The following is a 13,232-nucleotide window of genomic DNA, read 5'->3' as shown; positions in this document are numbered from 1 at the left end:
TCTGTTAGCCATAGCTGCATTTCATGACTATGAAATATGGCAGATGGATGTCAAAACCGCTTTCCTTAATGGAAAGTTGGCTGAAGATGTTTACATGAGTCAGCCAGAGGGTTTTGTCAGCAACGAGTACCCTAATAGAGTGTGTAAGCTTGAGAAATCCATTTATGGATTGAAGCAAGCACCTCGCAGATGGAATCTTTGCTTTGATGAAAAGGTCAAGGAATTTGGCTTTTCTAGGAGTGAAGATGAATCTTGTGTGTATGTCAAGGCTAGTGGGAGTATAGTTAGCTTTTTGGTATTGTGTGTGGATGACATACTACTCATAGGAAACGACATTCCAACCCTGCAGGAAGTAAAGTCCTGGCTTGGGAAGTGTTTCGCTATGAAGGACCTTGGTGAAGCTGCCTATATTCTAGGGATAAGAATCTTGAGAGATCGGAGTAAAAGACTAATTGGACTTAGTCAGAGTACCTACTTGGATAAGGTGCTGAAGAGATTCAGCATGCAGGATTCCAAGAAAGGAGAGTTACCCATCCAGAGTAACACCAGATTGAGTAAGACACAAAGCCCTAGCACTGAGGCTGAGATAGCAGAAATGAGTCGAACACCTTACGCTTCGGCTGTAGGATCGATCATGTATGCTATGACGTGTACTCGACCCGATGTAGCTTTTGCCTTGAGCATGGTTAGCAGGTATCAGGCGAACCCTGGCAAGGCACACTGGACTGCGGTAAAGAATATCCTCAAGTACCTACGAAGGACTAAGGACTGGGTCCTTACCCTCGGTGGGAGTGATGACTTGAGAGTTGTTGGGTATAGTGATGCTAGCTTCCAGACTGATAGGGATAATTTCCGCTCTCAGTCGGGCTGGGTCTTTACCCTAAACGGAGGAGCAATTTCTTGGAAGAGTTCCGAGCAAGAGACAGTGGCAGATTCTACTTGTGAATCAGAGTATATTGCAGCTAGTGAAGCAGCAAAGGAGGCGATATGGCTGAAGAACTTCATTGGAGACCTTGGAGTTGTACCAGCTATTAAAGAGCCAATGGAAATTTTCTGTGATAGTGAAAGTGCTGTTGCCTTAGCCAAGGAACCAAGGGATCACGGGAGATCCAGACACATCGACAGAAAATACCATTTCATCAGACATCGGATCGAAGAAGGACTCCTCGTGGCAAAGAGGGTATCATCGGATGAGAACCCAGCAGATCCCCTCACGAAGGGACTGAGTAGGGTTAAGCATCTTCAGCATGCTCGGAGCATAGGGCTGAAGGATGATATAAGTTTTAGTAGTTAGATAACCCGGAAATTTGTAAAGTGTAATTGACATTTGATGATGAATAAAAAGTGTTTTATTTATGAGTAAAGTGTTGCTATCTCTTGTCAATCGTTTACTATATTTCTTTTGCATGTTTTGACTTCCAGAATAATTTTGTTTGGTATAACATATTATTCAAACCTCCACAGTCGGTCATATGTTGGAAGTAGATATGAATCAAGACTGTCATGGTTGGTTGTAGAGGTCTTGGACAAGGCTACAACAATCATGAGTGCTCATAAGTTCTGAGCATTGGACACAACCCACGCTTACTGGAATCACTTCATGAAATTCTATCTCGAGTGATCGTGAGACGGTAAAATCATATAAGTCTTCAAACCTAGAGATATGATTTGTTACTTACAAGTTGGTTATGCATTGACTGTACGAAACCGCATTGGTAACTCGATGTTATAAAACGTACTTTTGTGTGTAATTCAATGAGTGGTAGAACAAACATATGAGTCGAAGTTTATCTGTTCCTTCTTGGATTAGAAGCTGATATCTGGGCCCCTCGATGATTTTGTTTTGACCCATGTACCGGGCCCGGTCAGAACTAAGTTGATGTGTTCAATTAAGTTCTATGTCAAACAAATCGGAAATCGGGAAACAAATGCTGGACAATAAGCAAGACGTGTTCCATGTATTTGTCCGGCTGATATCTAGAACAGAGGATGATATGATCACTTATCTTAAATGGCGTATCATCATCTTCTCAGTTCTGAGAGACCTTGAAAGAGCTACGATTGTCGGTCGGTTCCTGAAGTACTAGAGATATAGTTATTAGACTTATCCAAGTGGGAGACTGTTGGATAAGGTGTCTAAGTCCATAACTATTTCGGGCTTGTACTTGACCCGACCCGGCATGGTCCATTTGGGTTGCATGGCACCATGCAATTGGATAGACTAAATGAGAGAAATAACACTTGGAGATTATTAATATATTATAAGTTCTAATATATTAATAATATTATTTGATTAGTTGATCAAAGAATTAATTTGGAATTAATTAAGTGATCAAAGGATAACTAATTAAATATATGGGTTGATTATGTAAATCATCCATATCTTGTATAGTGGGCTAGGAGGCTCCATGGATTATCAAGTTGGGTTCTACCCATAGGATGCTCCATGGATGCTCCATGGGAGTTACAAACCCATGGGTCATGGAAATGAAGAGTCATGACACATTAGGGTTTACATGGTGTAACCCTAGATGTGTCAACACTATATAAGAAGCATATTCTCCACCAAAATCGGCTACACAAGTTGAGACAAAAGAAACTAGAGGGCTTGGCCGATTTTGAGAAGTGTGTGTTATCTCAAGAGTCTTTCCAAGAGCATTTGGTGTTGTGTGAAGCATTTGAGGCATCACACTTGGGGTGCTAGGCTCACAAGGTTTCAAGGAACACAAGCAACAACAAGGTAAGTTATTCTATCTATGATTCAAGTTAAAATTGTTCCCCATGTATGCTAGATAGGAATATAACCTTGGAATTCAACTTTGCATGATAATTAGACAAACATAGATCCAAGGTTATTAGGGTTGCATGTACACTTAGGAAGTGTTAGAATGCTCAAAACCCATCAGTTATAACCAGAGTCTCATTGAGGGAGAGCGAGAGTTTGTGTATAGATCTATACAGGGTTGACACCCCACACCTGAGTTGTTCGCTACAGTTAGACTAGGCCAGTCTAGGGTGACAAACCTTACCTTAAACAAGTCGGCGTCTGAAAAACGTCATGACGGACGGATCAGTCATTATCAAGTATGGTTATAACGACTCAAAAAGAAATTAGCTCCACTATAAAATTTACGGAATACATAAACAATTCTGCAATTACAATTCTATACAAACACCAAGTTACGGTCTTTGGGTTTCTAATACTACAACACTTTTATAAGCAAAAAATATCGAATTTTCTAGAAAAACTTACATTATACATCACCTTCTACTTACAACAGAAAACATGGAATTTTCTGGAATACTTCCTTTATACATTTTCAAAACAGTGAACACACATGCTTTAACACATGATTTGATACAAAGTGTTCAAACCATTTACTTTTTTAACAAGAAATATCGGATTTTCTGTTGTTTACAAAGTGATACAAACTTTTCATACAAACATACTTATGAACTCACCAACATTATATATGTTCACCGTTTTCAAAATAATTTGTATTCTCAGGAAATCTTTAAGCAGGTGGACATCAAGATCATGTGAAAATTTGTTGCATTTTGTTGCTATTATAAACATTGATATTTTTGGGATGTAATACTTGTAAACAATTACAATGATGTAAACTTAGTATTGTTGTATTATTGTACGTGTGATGATGATGCTTGCCTTGTTTCTATTATATTCACTGTGATGATATTACAAGATGAAGTCACCCAACCCCGGACGTTTCTGTTGTCTGGTTCGGGGGAGTGACATGCCTAGCCCTCGCTGCTGAGCGAAAAGTTGGTCCACGTTGCGGCCTCTGGCCCTGAATCACCAACTCTCCCTCACTTGGGGTCCTGACACGCACCAGCTTCTGCACACAGTCGATCACCGCCCCATGAGGGCTCAACCAATCCATGCCAATGATGACCTTGTTCCCACGCAAAGGAATGGGAACCATATCCACGAGGTAACACTCGTCATACGTTCTCAAAACACAATCTCTATAGACCTCCGATGCCCAAACATATCAGTCGTCAGCAATCTCGACCTCTAAAGGACAATCCAACATGCTCGAACACTAAAAAAACCTCTTGCTAAGTGCAAGAGATACAAATGATCGGGTAGGCCCCGAGTCGAATAACATATGTACTGGGATACCATTCACATGGAACAATCCTAAGCAAAACACATAAACATAAAACATAAATATCTTAACCGACATGTAATAAGAGTTCGGGAGAAGAAATCATACCCGTCACCACATCCGATGCGGCACGTGCCTCCTCGGCAGTCAGTTGGAAGGCTCCGCTCCTCACTATTAGAGCATATGTCTTGCCCTGTCGGCCATCCGTGATCTGCAGGGTCACAGGAGCTGGCGCCACCACTGGCGCTGCTAGTACCAATCTCAAGCAGTTGGCCTTTTTATGGCCCTTCTGATTGCAGTGAAAGCAAATCAGGTCTAATATTTGAAAAGTGGGGATAGGGGCAGTACAATCCTTGACAAAGTGCCCAGTCTTGTCGCACTTATAGTAGCCCGATCCCCCAGCTCTGCAAACCCCCTTGTGTGGCTTGCCGCATTTCCCGCAGTGAATCCGGCCCTAGTGGCCCTATAATATCGAGTCGAATCGCTTGGGTTTCTTCCTAAAAACCTCAGTCGCGTGCCTAGTCTCCACCTTCCTCTTCTTGATATGCTCTATATCAATCTCCCTCTCCCTCGCCCTCGCAATCATGTCATCTAAAGTCGGGCATGCCGAGTAGCTGACATGTTTCCGGATGTCAACCCTCAACATGTTGTGCTCATCTCCTCAACCCCCGCGTACCGAGTCACCATTAAAGCCCTCTCCCTGAACTTCGAAGTAATCTCCTCCGCCGAATCAATAGTCTGCCTTATATCCAGAATCTCCCTGGCCAGCTGCTGAAGCTCCACAGCCTACGCAAACTCATCCCTAAACCTGGTCACAAAGTCCGACCAAGTCATAGCCTTAATGGTTGGGCTCCCAACGAATCACTAACTACCTCCCACCAGTCTCTAGCTTTGTCTCTCAAGCATTCTACAGCATACCAAACCTTCGACCCCTCAATGCAGAACCTCATCAATTATGTAGACTTGATGTCAGCAATCCAACTCCTGGCTAGAATGAGGTCCTTCACCCCTTGAAAGTCTAGCACACAACATCCCTTGAAGTCCTTGAAGGAGAGTGTGTTCGTCCCTGATTGACTAGATGCCATGTCCCTCCATAATGCCCTAAGGAGATCCTCCATCAACTCAACGATCCCTTCCTTGATCGACTCGAAAATCACCGGGTTCGCCTAAAGGATGCTTCTTGTAATCTCAGACGAGATGAACTTGCGAAATCGATCATCAATCGGCTCGGAACCCGAACCCGAACCTAAACCTGAACATGATTGATATTGCCATATTTATACCTATTTTTAGGCAATATTTAAGTACATTTTTATTAATAAGTTGATAATATGTTTAGAATAATGGTACTTATGACTTTAAATTGTTATTTTCAGTCAATTAAAAGGATTTTCGAAGAGAGGGACCAAAAGTGACAATATGTAGAACATGGGAGACTTGGAAGACAAGAAATGAATAAATCCATGAAAGTTACTAAACCCACGACGTGGCATGAGGATTCTACAAGATAAAGATCGCGATTCGGAGGAATCCTTGCCCGGTACGGATAATTTGGAGTCTATTTAAGTGTTCCTGATAATTACGAGAGGGAGAACTTTTGGGCTGAAGGATGGAGTTCCAGAAGGCGATTTGGAGCGAAAGAAAGGTTCTGGAAAAGGTTTTCAACACCAAAAAGAGTAAAGGTCTATATTTTAGTTAATTAAGAACATGTTTTCTATTACTTCAATTTGTGTTGGTTTATTAGTTGCTATGATGAGCAGCTGAATCTAGCTACTCTTGTTTAGCTAGATGAAGCTTCCAACTTATGAATAGCTCAATTTTTATGGATTAAGTTTAGTTGGTAAAAATTGCTTGTGTTTGACTGGTATTACCTAGCATGCTTATGTTCGTTTTTCTAATTGTTTGATTGCATGTTCTGTGTAGCTTAGTGACCATTAACTGCATGAACTTGTTTACCTAATGATTTAGTGAGCATTGAATTGTTAGAGCTAGGATTGACCAATCTTAGTTAGTAATTAGAGTAAATAAGCTTAGCTGTGCTAGAGAACGTGTATTGTGACTATAATTGCGTTTATATAACAAATCTTACATAGCATATTTACATTCATAATTAGTTCTGTGTTTAATTATGTGTGAACATACATGGTTTGACATGAATTAGTTAATTATTGGTAAAGTTAGAACTAAATTATTAATACAACTAAAAACCAACTTAATAATCCGTAATCATTAGCTAGCCATAAGGAAGAAGTGGATTCAAACTAAACAAGAGTGCGTTTTTACTTATTGAATTTGATTTAAGTTCATCTGATCTTGTAAAATCAGATAAAACCCTTTTAAACTTGTTAATAATTAGGTTAATTTAATAGTAAGTAGATTAATTAGTAACATCGTTCCCTGTGATCGACACCCGAATTACCCAAGCTATACTGTAATCTGATTAGGTACACTGCCTATAAGTGCATAGTTAGTTTAAGTTAGTTAGGTTATAAATATTAAAATTAGTGGGTACTTTCGTGCACACCAAGTTTTTGGTGCCGTTGTCGGAGAACGGCTTAGTTTTTAGCTTATTTATTTGCATTAAATTAATCGATCCTTCTTGTGGAGTAAAAACCACAAAAAGTTAATTTTTCAGCAAAGTATAATTTTTTTTTCAGTCACAGAGTCCACGACGTGGCCAGATACCTGCCAAGACGTGGACATCTAAAACACTAGATTTTTAGTTGTTAGTTAGTTTTTCTTATTTTAGTTCAGTTTTACGTTTTTAGTTTAGCAAGTTGCAGGAGTTCATGACCAGATGCTCAAACACACCCTTGGTGCCACCACTTGAAGATCCCGAGTATGCAATTCACAAGAAAAAGACGCCCTTACAAGAATTGAAGTCAGCTTTTTGAAGGAAGTCGGTAAAGTAGACAGGAGATTCAAGTTCATCCGCGAGGCACAAGAGCAATTTTGAGCACTTGGATCAAACACCCGTCCAAACCGAGTCCGAATACGATACCGAGCCGGAATTTGAAGAACACACAAGCGAACCCGGAACGAGCCAAGGAACGAGATGGCAGCAATTGTAGAGATGTCCATGGGAGCTTACAAAAAGCAGATCCGAGAAGATATGGGTCCCGGTTTAGTCCAGTCCGCAATACCTGCCACTGCCACATTCGAGTTGAAGGGGCACATATTGACTGCACTGAAGGATATCCCATTTTTTGGGAAAGATCATGAGGATGCTTTTAAGCATCTAGATGAAGTCAATGACATTGCGGATTACTTCAATGTCCCAAATGTCAACAGAAACAAGGTCTTGCTTACAATGCTTCCCATCACTTTCAAAGGAGCTGCTAACGAATGGTTAAAAGCACTTCCACCGGGTACAATTACCACTTGGGCTCAAATGCGTGAGCAATTCCTGGACTAGTTTTGTCCACCATCCAAGATAGCCAAACTCAAGAAGGCAATAGCCAACTTTGAGCAACAGCCGGGGGAGTCATTATACGAAGCATGGGAGCAGTACAAGGGCTTGCTCAGAAATTGCCCTCAGCATGATCTAAATGTGCAACATGAGATGTCAATCTTCTATGATGGGGTCAACGTTATGACATGACAACTCCTTGATTCTCAAGGACCTTTGACAAAGAAAAATCCAAGGGAGGTCAAGGAGCTGATTGAAGAATTCGCGAAGCACTATCGCGAATACCACAACCCTAGGCAAGAAATAGCACCTGTAATGGCCATGCTGAACAATTTGGATCGAAGGATAACACAAATGGACCAATCAATACATGCCATAAGAGTGGGTTGTGAAAGATGTAGTGGTCCACACTTGACCGAGGACTGCACTGTAGATGAGTTTGGGAACAGAAAAGCTCAAGTGTGCTACTCTAGTGGGGATAAGTTTGATAAGGATTGGAGGAAACCGAAGAAGGAGTGGCTGCCATATGAAGAGTATAAGAAGCAAAAAGAAGAGAAGTATAGGCAGACAGGTCGAGGCTTTTATCAAAAGGAGCAGCCACCAGCCGAGAAGAAACCCGATCTAGAGACCATTTTGATGAAGTTTATGGAAGCTTCGGAAAAGAGACACGATGCCACTGATTCTGCTATCATGGAACAACAAACCTTAACAAAGAATCAGCAAGCCTCCATCCATAACCTTGAAGTACAATTTGGTCAACTAGCCACTCTGGTTCATGAAAAATTGTCCCCGAAGAATCCCGAAATAAAGACCCAATCTCATGTAATGGCCATCGATACTAAAGAAGAAGCAATCTCTGAGTTCCTGGAGGCATTGGAAGAAGAACCACAGCAGCCCGATCCAAAACCCAAGAAGTCAAGGTTCGAAAGTGAAAGGGTTGCTGAAACAGCTTCGCCACGACGTGGCACTCCTCTGGCCACGACGTGGCACATATCTGATCAAAAAGTCTTTGAACCCGTTCCGGTTTATCAGCCACCGTTGCCATTTCCACCCCGAGCTGCACTTAGTCTACTGGAGAAGGAGCATATAGAGTTTGTCAAGCATATGAAGGGGATCCCGATTAATACTCCCTTTGTCGAGTCCTTATCCAAAACTCCCGAGAATCAGAAATTACTACAAGATTTGATAGACACTCGCAGGCAATTAAAGAAGCAGTCTAAGGTGGTTCTAAGTGAACAAACCTCAAAAGCCGTGTTGGGAGAGACACTAGAAAAGATGGGGGATCCTGGACGCCTCACTCTTCCATGTGAGTTTGGTAATAAAATGAAGGTTAATGCTTTAGCCGATTATGGGGCTAGCATTAATTTGATGCCTTTTTCATTTTATCAAAATTTGGAAATTCAGAAGATGAGGGCTACAAAAATGAAGATTCACATGGCGAACCGTTCAGTGACACAACCCCAGGGCATAGTGGAGTATATTTTGGTGAAAATTGGAAAATTTGTTTTTCCAATAGACTTTGAAGTTTTGGATATGAAGGAAGATCCCGATGTCCCAGTTATCCTTGGTCGTCCATTGCTTAACACTGCTGGAGCTCTTGTTAATATTCGTGAGTCTAAGCTCACTTTGAGGGTTGGAGATGAACAAGAAGTTTCTGGAATACAAGATGACTTTCAAGAGGATCATGTTCAAGAAGAGGTGTTCACAATTAATGAAGACAATGAACTAGAAGAACTGGAAAAGCTTATAGAAGAAGAGATCAAGGCAGTTCATCAAGTCAAAAGAACAAAACCGAGGGCATCTTTCCATATTTGATTGAAGTCATAGCTTACAAGAGTCTGCCTTCTTGGGTGAGCAAAGAGGATGAGGAGATGACAAGTGATGAAGAGGAGGTCACTTCAAGAGTGACAAAGCCGGTGGTGAAAGAAGAGGAGGATGCTATAGAGTGCAAGGAAGAACCCAAGGGCACAAAACGCAAGCTTGAAGAAGAGGGCAGTGCTAAAAAAGAGAATTCAAAGAAGGCATATAAAAGGCGAGTTCAAGCTTACAAGAGGCGATTCAAGGAACAAAAGATTTTAGTGGCGGACTCTTCAGAAGATTCAACGTAGAAGGCACGGAGTCCAGCTCAAGACTCCAAGAAAATGAAGCGCTTCTCGGGAGGCAACCCGAGCTTGGTTTGCATTTTCTTTTCTTTTAATTTTTGAGTTTTTAATTAGGAAGATATCAACTCATCATCTAATAACTGATACTTAGTAAAGAATTAGCTGTGGGGAGCTTTAATTAATAAATGAAATGCAAAGTAGATATTAAAAATGTGTGATTTAACAAAATTTTGCGATTAGGCATTTGTCACGTCGTGGTCTGATAGAGCCACGTCGTGGTAAAACTGTAATCACGGGATCAGATGACAATTTCAAAGTCCATGACGTGGCATAGCCAGCCACGACGTGGCCTTTAAAAAGTCATGGGGGACCATTTCTTTAAAACCCTTTGACTGCATACTCCCACTCCCTATTTGCTACTGCCGCACGAACGGGAACAAGGTCCCCACAGCCAATTTCTTAATTTGCTTCCAAATTCCTTGCAAGTTCTTGTCATTTAACTCTACTTGGTATGTGTTCTACCCATTAATTGTAGTTATATCTTACAATTTTAAATTTCCATGGTTAGGGTTTATGTAATCCACGAAATTGGTTGAAACTAGTTGTTGATTTTAGGTTGCATGTCCCTTAAATATCCATAGGAACAAACCCCAAGCATTATTTTTGGTAGAAATCGCATACAAACTAACCGATCTATACAGAGGTTACGACTGCGATCCACGACGTGGCGAGCCTGGCCACGTCATGACTTCTGAACAGACAGTTTAATTTGTTTTAATATTTTGGGTGTTTGCTGCTTTGCTTTGATTTCGTATGCAGAAATGGGACCACGAAGAGCTATTCCACAGGAGGAAAACTCGATTGATGTGGCGAGTATACATCCTTTATATCAGTTTCCTTAAAACATTCCCCGACCATTGTTGACTACATATGAAAATCGGATGGGATGGTTGTACAATAGGGAATTTGCGATAGCCCCAATTATCGATTGGGGATGGCTCGGTGGTGTGGGAATGGTGATGAGTTGGAACGCTATTGGACGAAAACAAACAAAGGGGATCAATTTTCTTTCACTTGTCACGGGTGGAGGAATTTGTTTGCAATTCAAGAACCCGTATACCGGGAGTTATCGGTGGAGTTTTTCTCTACCCTATGCTTCGAGGAACGCACCATTGATTTTACTTACAACCGGGCACTTGTGTTTCGTTTGGGTGGTGTTTATAGAGGGAATTCGCTTGGCGGATGAGGCTTTATACCGAAGTGGAGACTCAATATCCATTTTTCATACCATTCCTACTTGGATGTGTTCGGGATTTTAATCCCGGTATTATGGATGTTCAGTTCTGGCGGGGCATTTCTAGCCATGAGTATAATACTCGTGATTCAAGTGAGTCACAAATTCAGAATCCTGTTTTCCGATTTCTACAACGCCTGATCACTTTTTCTATAAATCACAAGCATCATGGCGATAAAGTCCCTATTCAGAATTTGTTTTATCTGTGGACTCTTATTACCTCGGGGGTTTTCTATGATTTACCGTATATGTTGGCGAGGTTCATGGGGAAGAAAGCGGCTAATTCTAGGCCCGGGAGTCCGATTACAAGGGGGCATTTGGTTACTCGCCTTGGTAGGTCGTATCATATTTTGACCCATGATTTTGTGAGGAATCTTACTCGATTCCAGGACACTGATTTGACCATTCAAGTCTTGGGAGTTATGCGGGCAGTGGTGAATGTCGGGGGTCGTTTTGTTATACCGTCGATAGAAGGTGTAGCCAGGGCAGCAACCACCAGCCAGACCGCGGCGTCGGAATGTACAAGCTAGAGGAGAGATCGAGAGAGAGCGTGCTACTTCACAGCATGTATAGGGAGTGCCCACCGACCCTTTTCAGAGTCAGGTGGGGACTTATTTGGATAACCTCCAGGGGCACGCCATTTATCATACCCAACTTACTGAGGGTATTTATTCACATTTGGGAGTGACCCGACCGCCTTCTATGCCACCACAATATCCATATTTTCCAACATGGGAGGAGCTTTGGCGTCCACAAAATGACGGGGTAGGACCAAGTGGAGCGCAGGACCAAGGAGATGATGATTGACTTTCTTTCTATTTTGTTTTGTTTTGAGTAGTGTTTTCTTTTATGTTTGAATTTGGTTTGTAATGTAAAACTTTCTTGAACTATGATGTTACTCTTTCTTTTGGGTTGTTCCGCTTTTCAGATTAGCATTGGAATTCTAAGGAGCATATAAGGTTAACTCTAGAGTCGTGTTTGTTTAGTCAAGTCAAGGAAGCTTAGAGTCGTGAGTTAGAACCCACAATTCAAGATAAGTGTGGGGTACGTTAGTAGGACAGAGGTTACAGTTGGGAAGTATATTTACAAAGAAGCGTCTTAAACCATTTATACATTGGTCAAGCTGCTAGGATGCATCAAGAAATAAGGCATTTTTGAGATGTCCAGTTTCCACGACGTGGGCTCCTTACACCACGTCGTGGCGCTCATGGAATTTGAAGAATACACAGGAGCTTGTTGTGCGCGTTTTCATCTTATATCACGACATGGTGCTCTTTTCCACGACGTGTATCAGTCTATCCTTTCCCACATTCTTCTACTTACTAGCATCCACTTTGAAGAATTGAAGTTTCGAGTCATGTTCGTGGTTTATTTACATATTCATCCAGTTCTACACCGAGTTTTATTTTTGGAGGTCCATATTCAGGATGCACGTTTTCCACAATTTTGGAGAAGTTCACGCCACTATCCCAGGGGAGTCTGTTCCTTTTTCTCCCTTTTCTTTAATTTTATGCATACAATGAGGGCATTGTATGAAATAAGTGTCGGGTAGGGGTAGAAAAAGTAAATTGCTAGATAATTATAGAATTTGATAGTAAAATTGAAAATTTGAAAATTGAAATTTTTAATAATTGAATCTAGTAATAATAATTTGAACTGTAATTGCTAGTGTTATGTGGGATGATCCGATGAAAGTTCAAATGTTTAGTTGAGCCAATATACGTTATAGTGCATTTGTGGCCTCCCTTATTTTAGTGAAATCATGGAACAAAAACATAACCCCGCTTGGTTTGAGGGATGCAATATGTTTAGCAGCCTAAACCTGAAATGTATCCAGGAAAATTATTATCATTAGCCAATAAAGGTTGAGGTTGAGGGCCTCTGCTTAAGCATGTAGGTTTTGAGTGAAAAAAGTGAGGTACATGTTAAAAAAGAGAGAGAATTGCAAGAAAAGTTTGAAGAATTTTGGAGCAAATAAAGTGAAGATCAAAAGATCAAAATTCCAAGGAATTCGAAATGTTGAAGATACCAGAAATCAAACAGCAAAAGGGCGAATTCAAAGAAATCAAAGATCAAATGTCAAAGAAATGAAGAATTCCAAAAGAGCTCCATAGTGGTATCATAGATTGTAATTCTAGATTAAGTATTCTTAGGTTGCTCAAATAAAAATATCTTGAGGATAGGGAGGTTTTCTACGGATGGATTCGAAGGGTTGCATAAAATGAGCATTGTTCGGAAAAAGTGGGCGAGTGATTATGAAGATTGTGAGTATTTAAAGTATGGGGGGGTACTTTAGG

The 13,232-nt window shown here is 41.0% G+C and overlaps 1 non-coding gene across 1 annotated transcript; it reads right to left on the bottom strand.

Moving 5' to 3' along the window:
- Positions 1-7,569: 7,569 nt before the first annotated feature.
- Positions 7,570-7,676, bottom strand: LOC111895104 (small nucleolar RNA R71). The gene has a single exon (XR_002851427.1). It is a non-coding gene; the product is annotated as a small nucleolar RNA R71 (small nucleolar RNA).
- Between the last annotated feature and the right edge of the window lie 5,556 nt (positions 7,677-13,232).

Source organism: Lactuca sativa, chromosome 2 (assembly GCF_002870075.4).
Source record: "Lactuca sativa cultivar Salinas chromosome 2, Lsat_Salinas_v11, whole genome shotgun sequence".
Classification (NCBI taxonomy): Eukaryota; Viridiplantae; Streptophyta; class Magnoliopsida; order Asterales; family Asteraceae; genus Lactuca; species Lactuca sativa.
The sequence above is the reverse complement of the archived record's forward strand: the minus strand, read 5'-3'. Positions and strand labels throughout refer to the sequence as shown.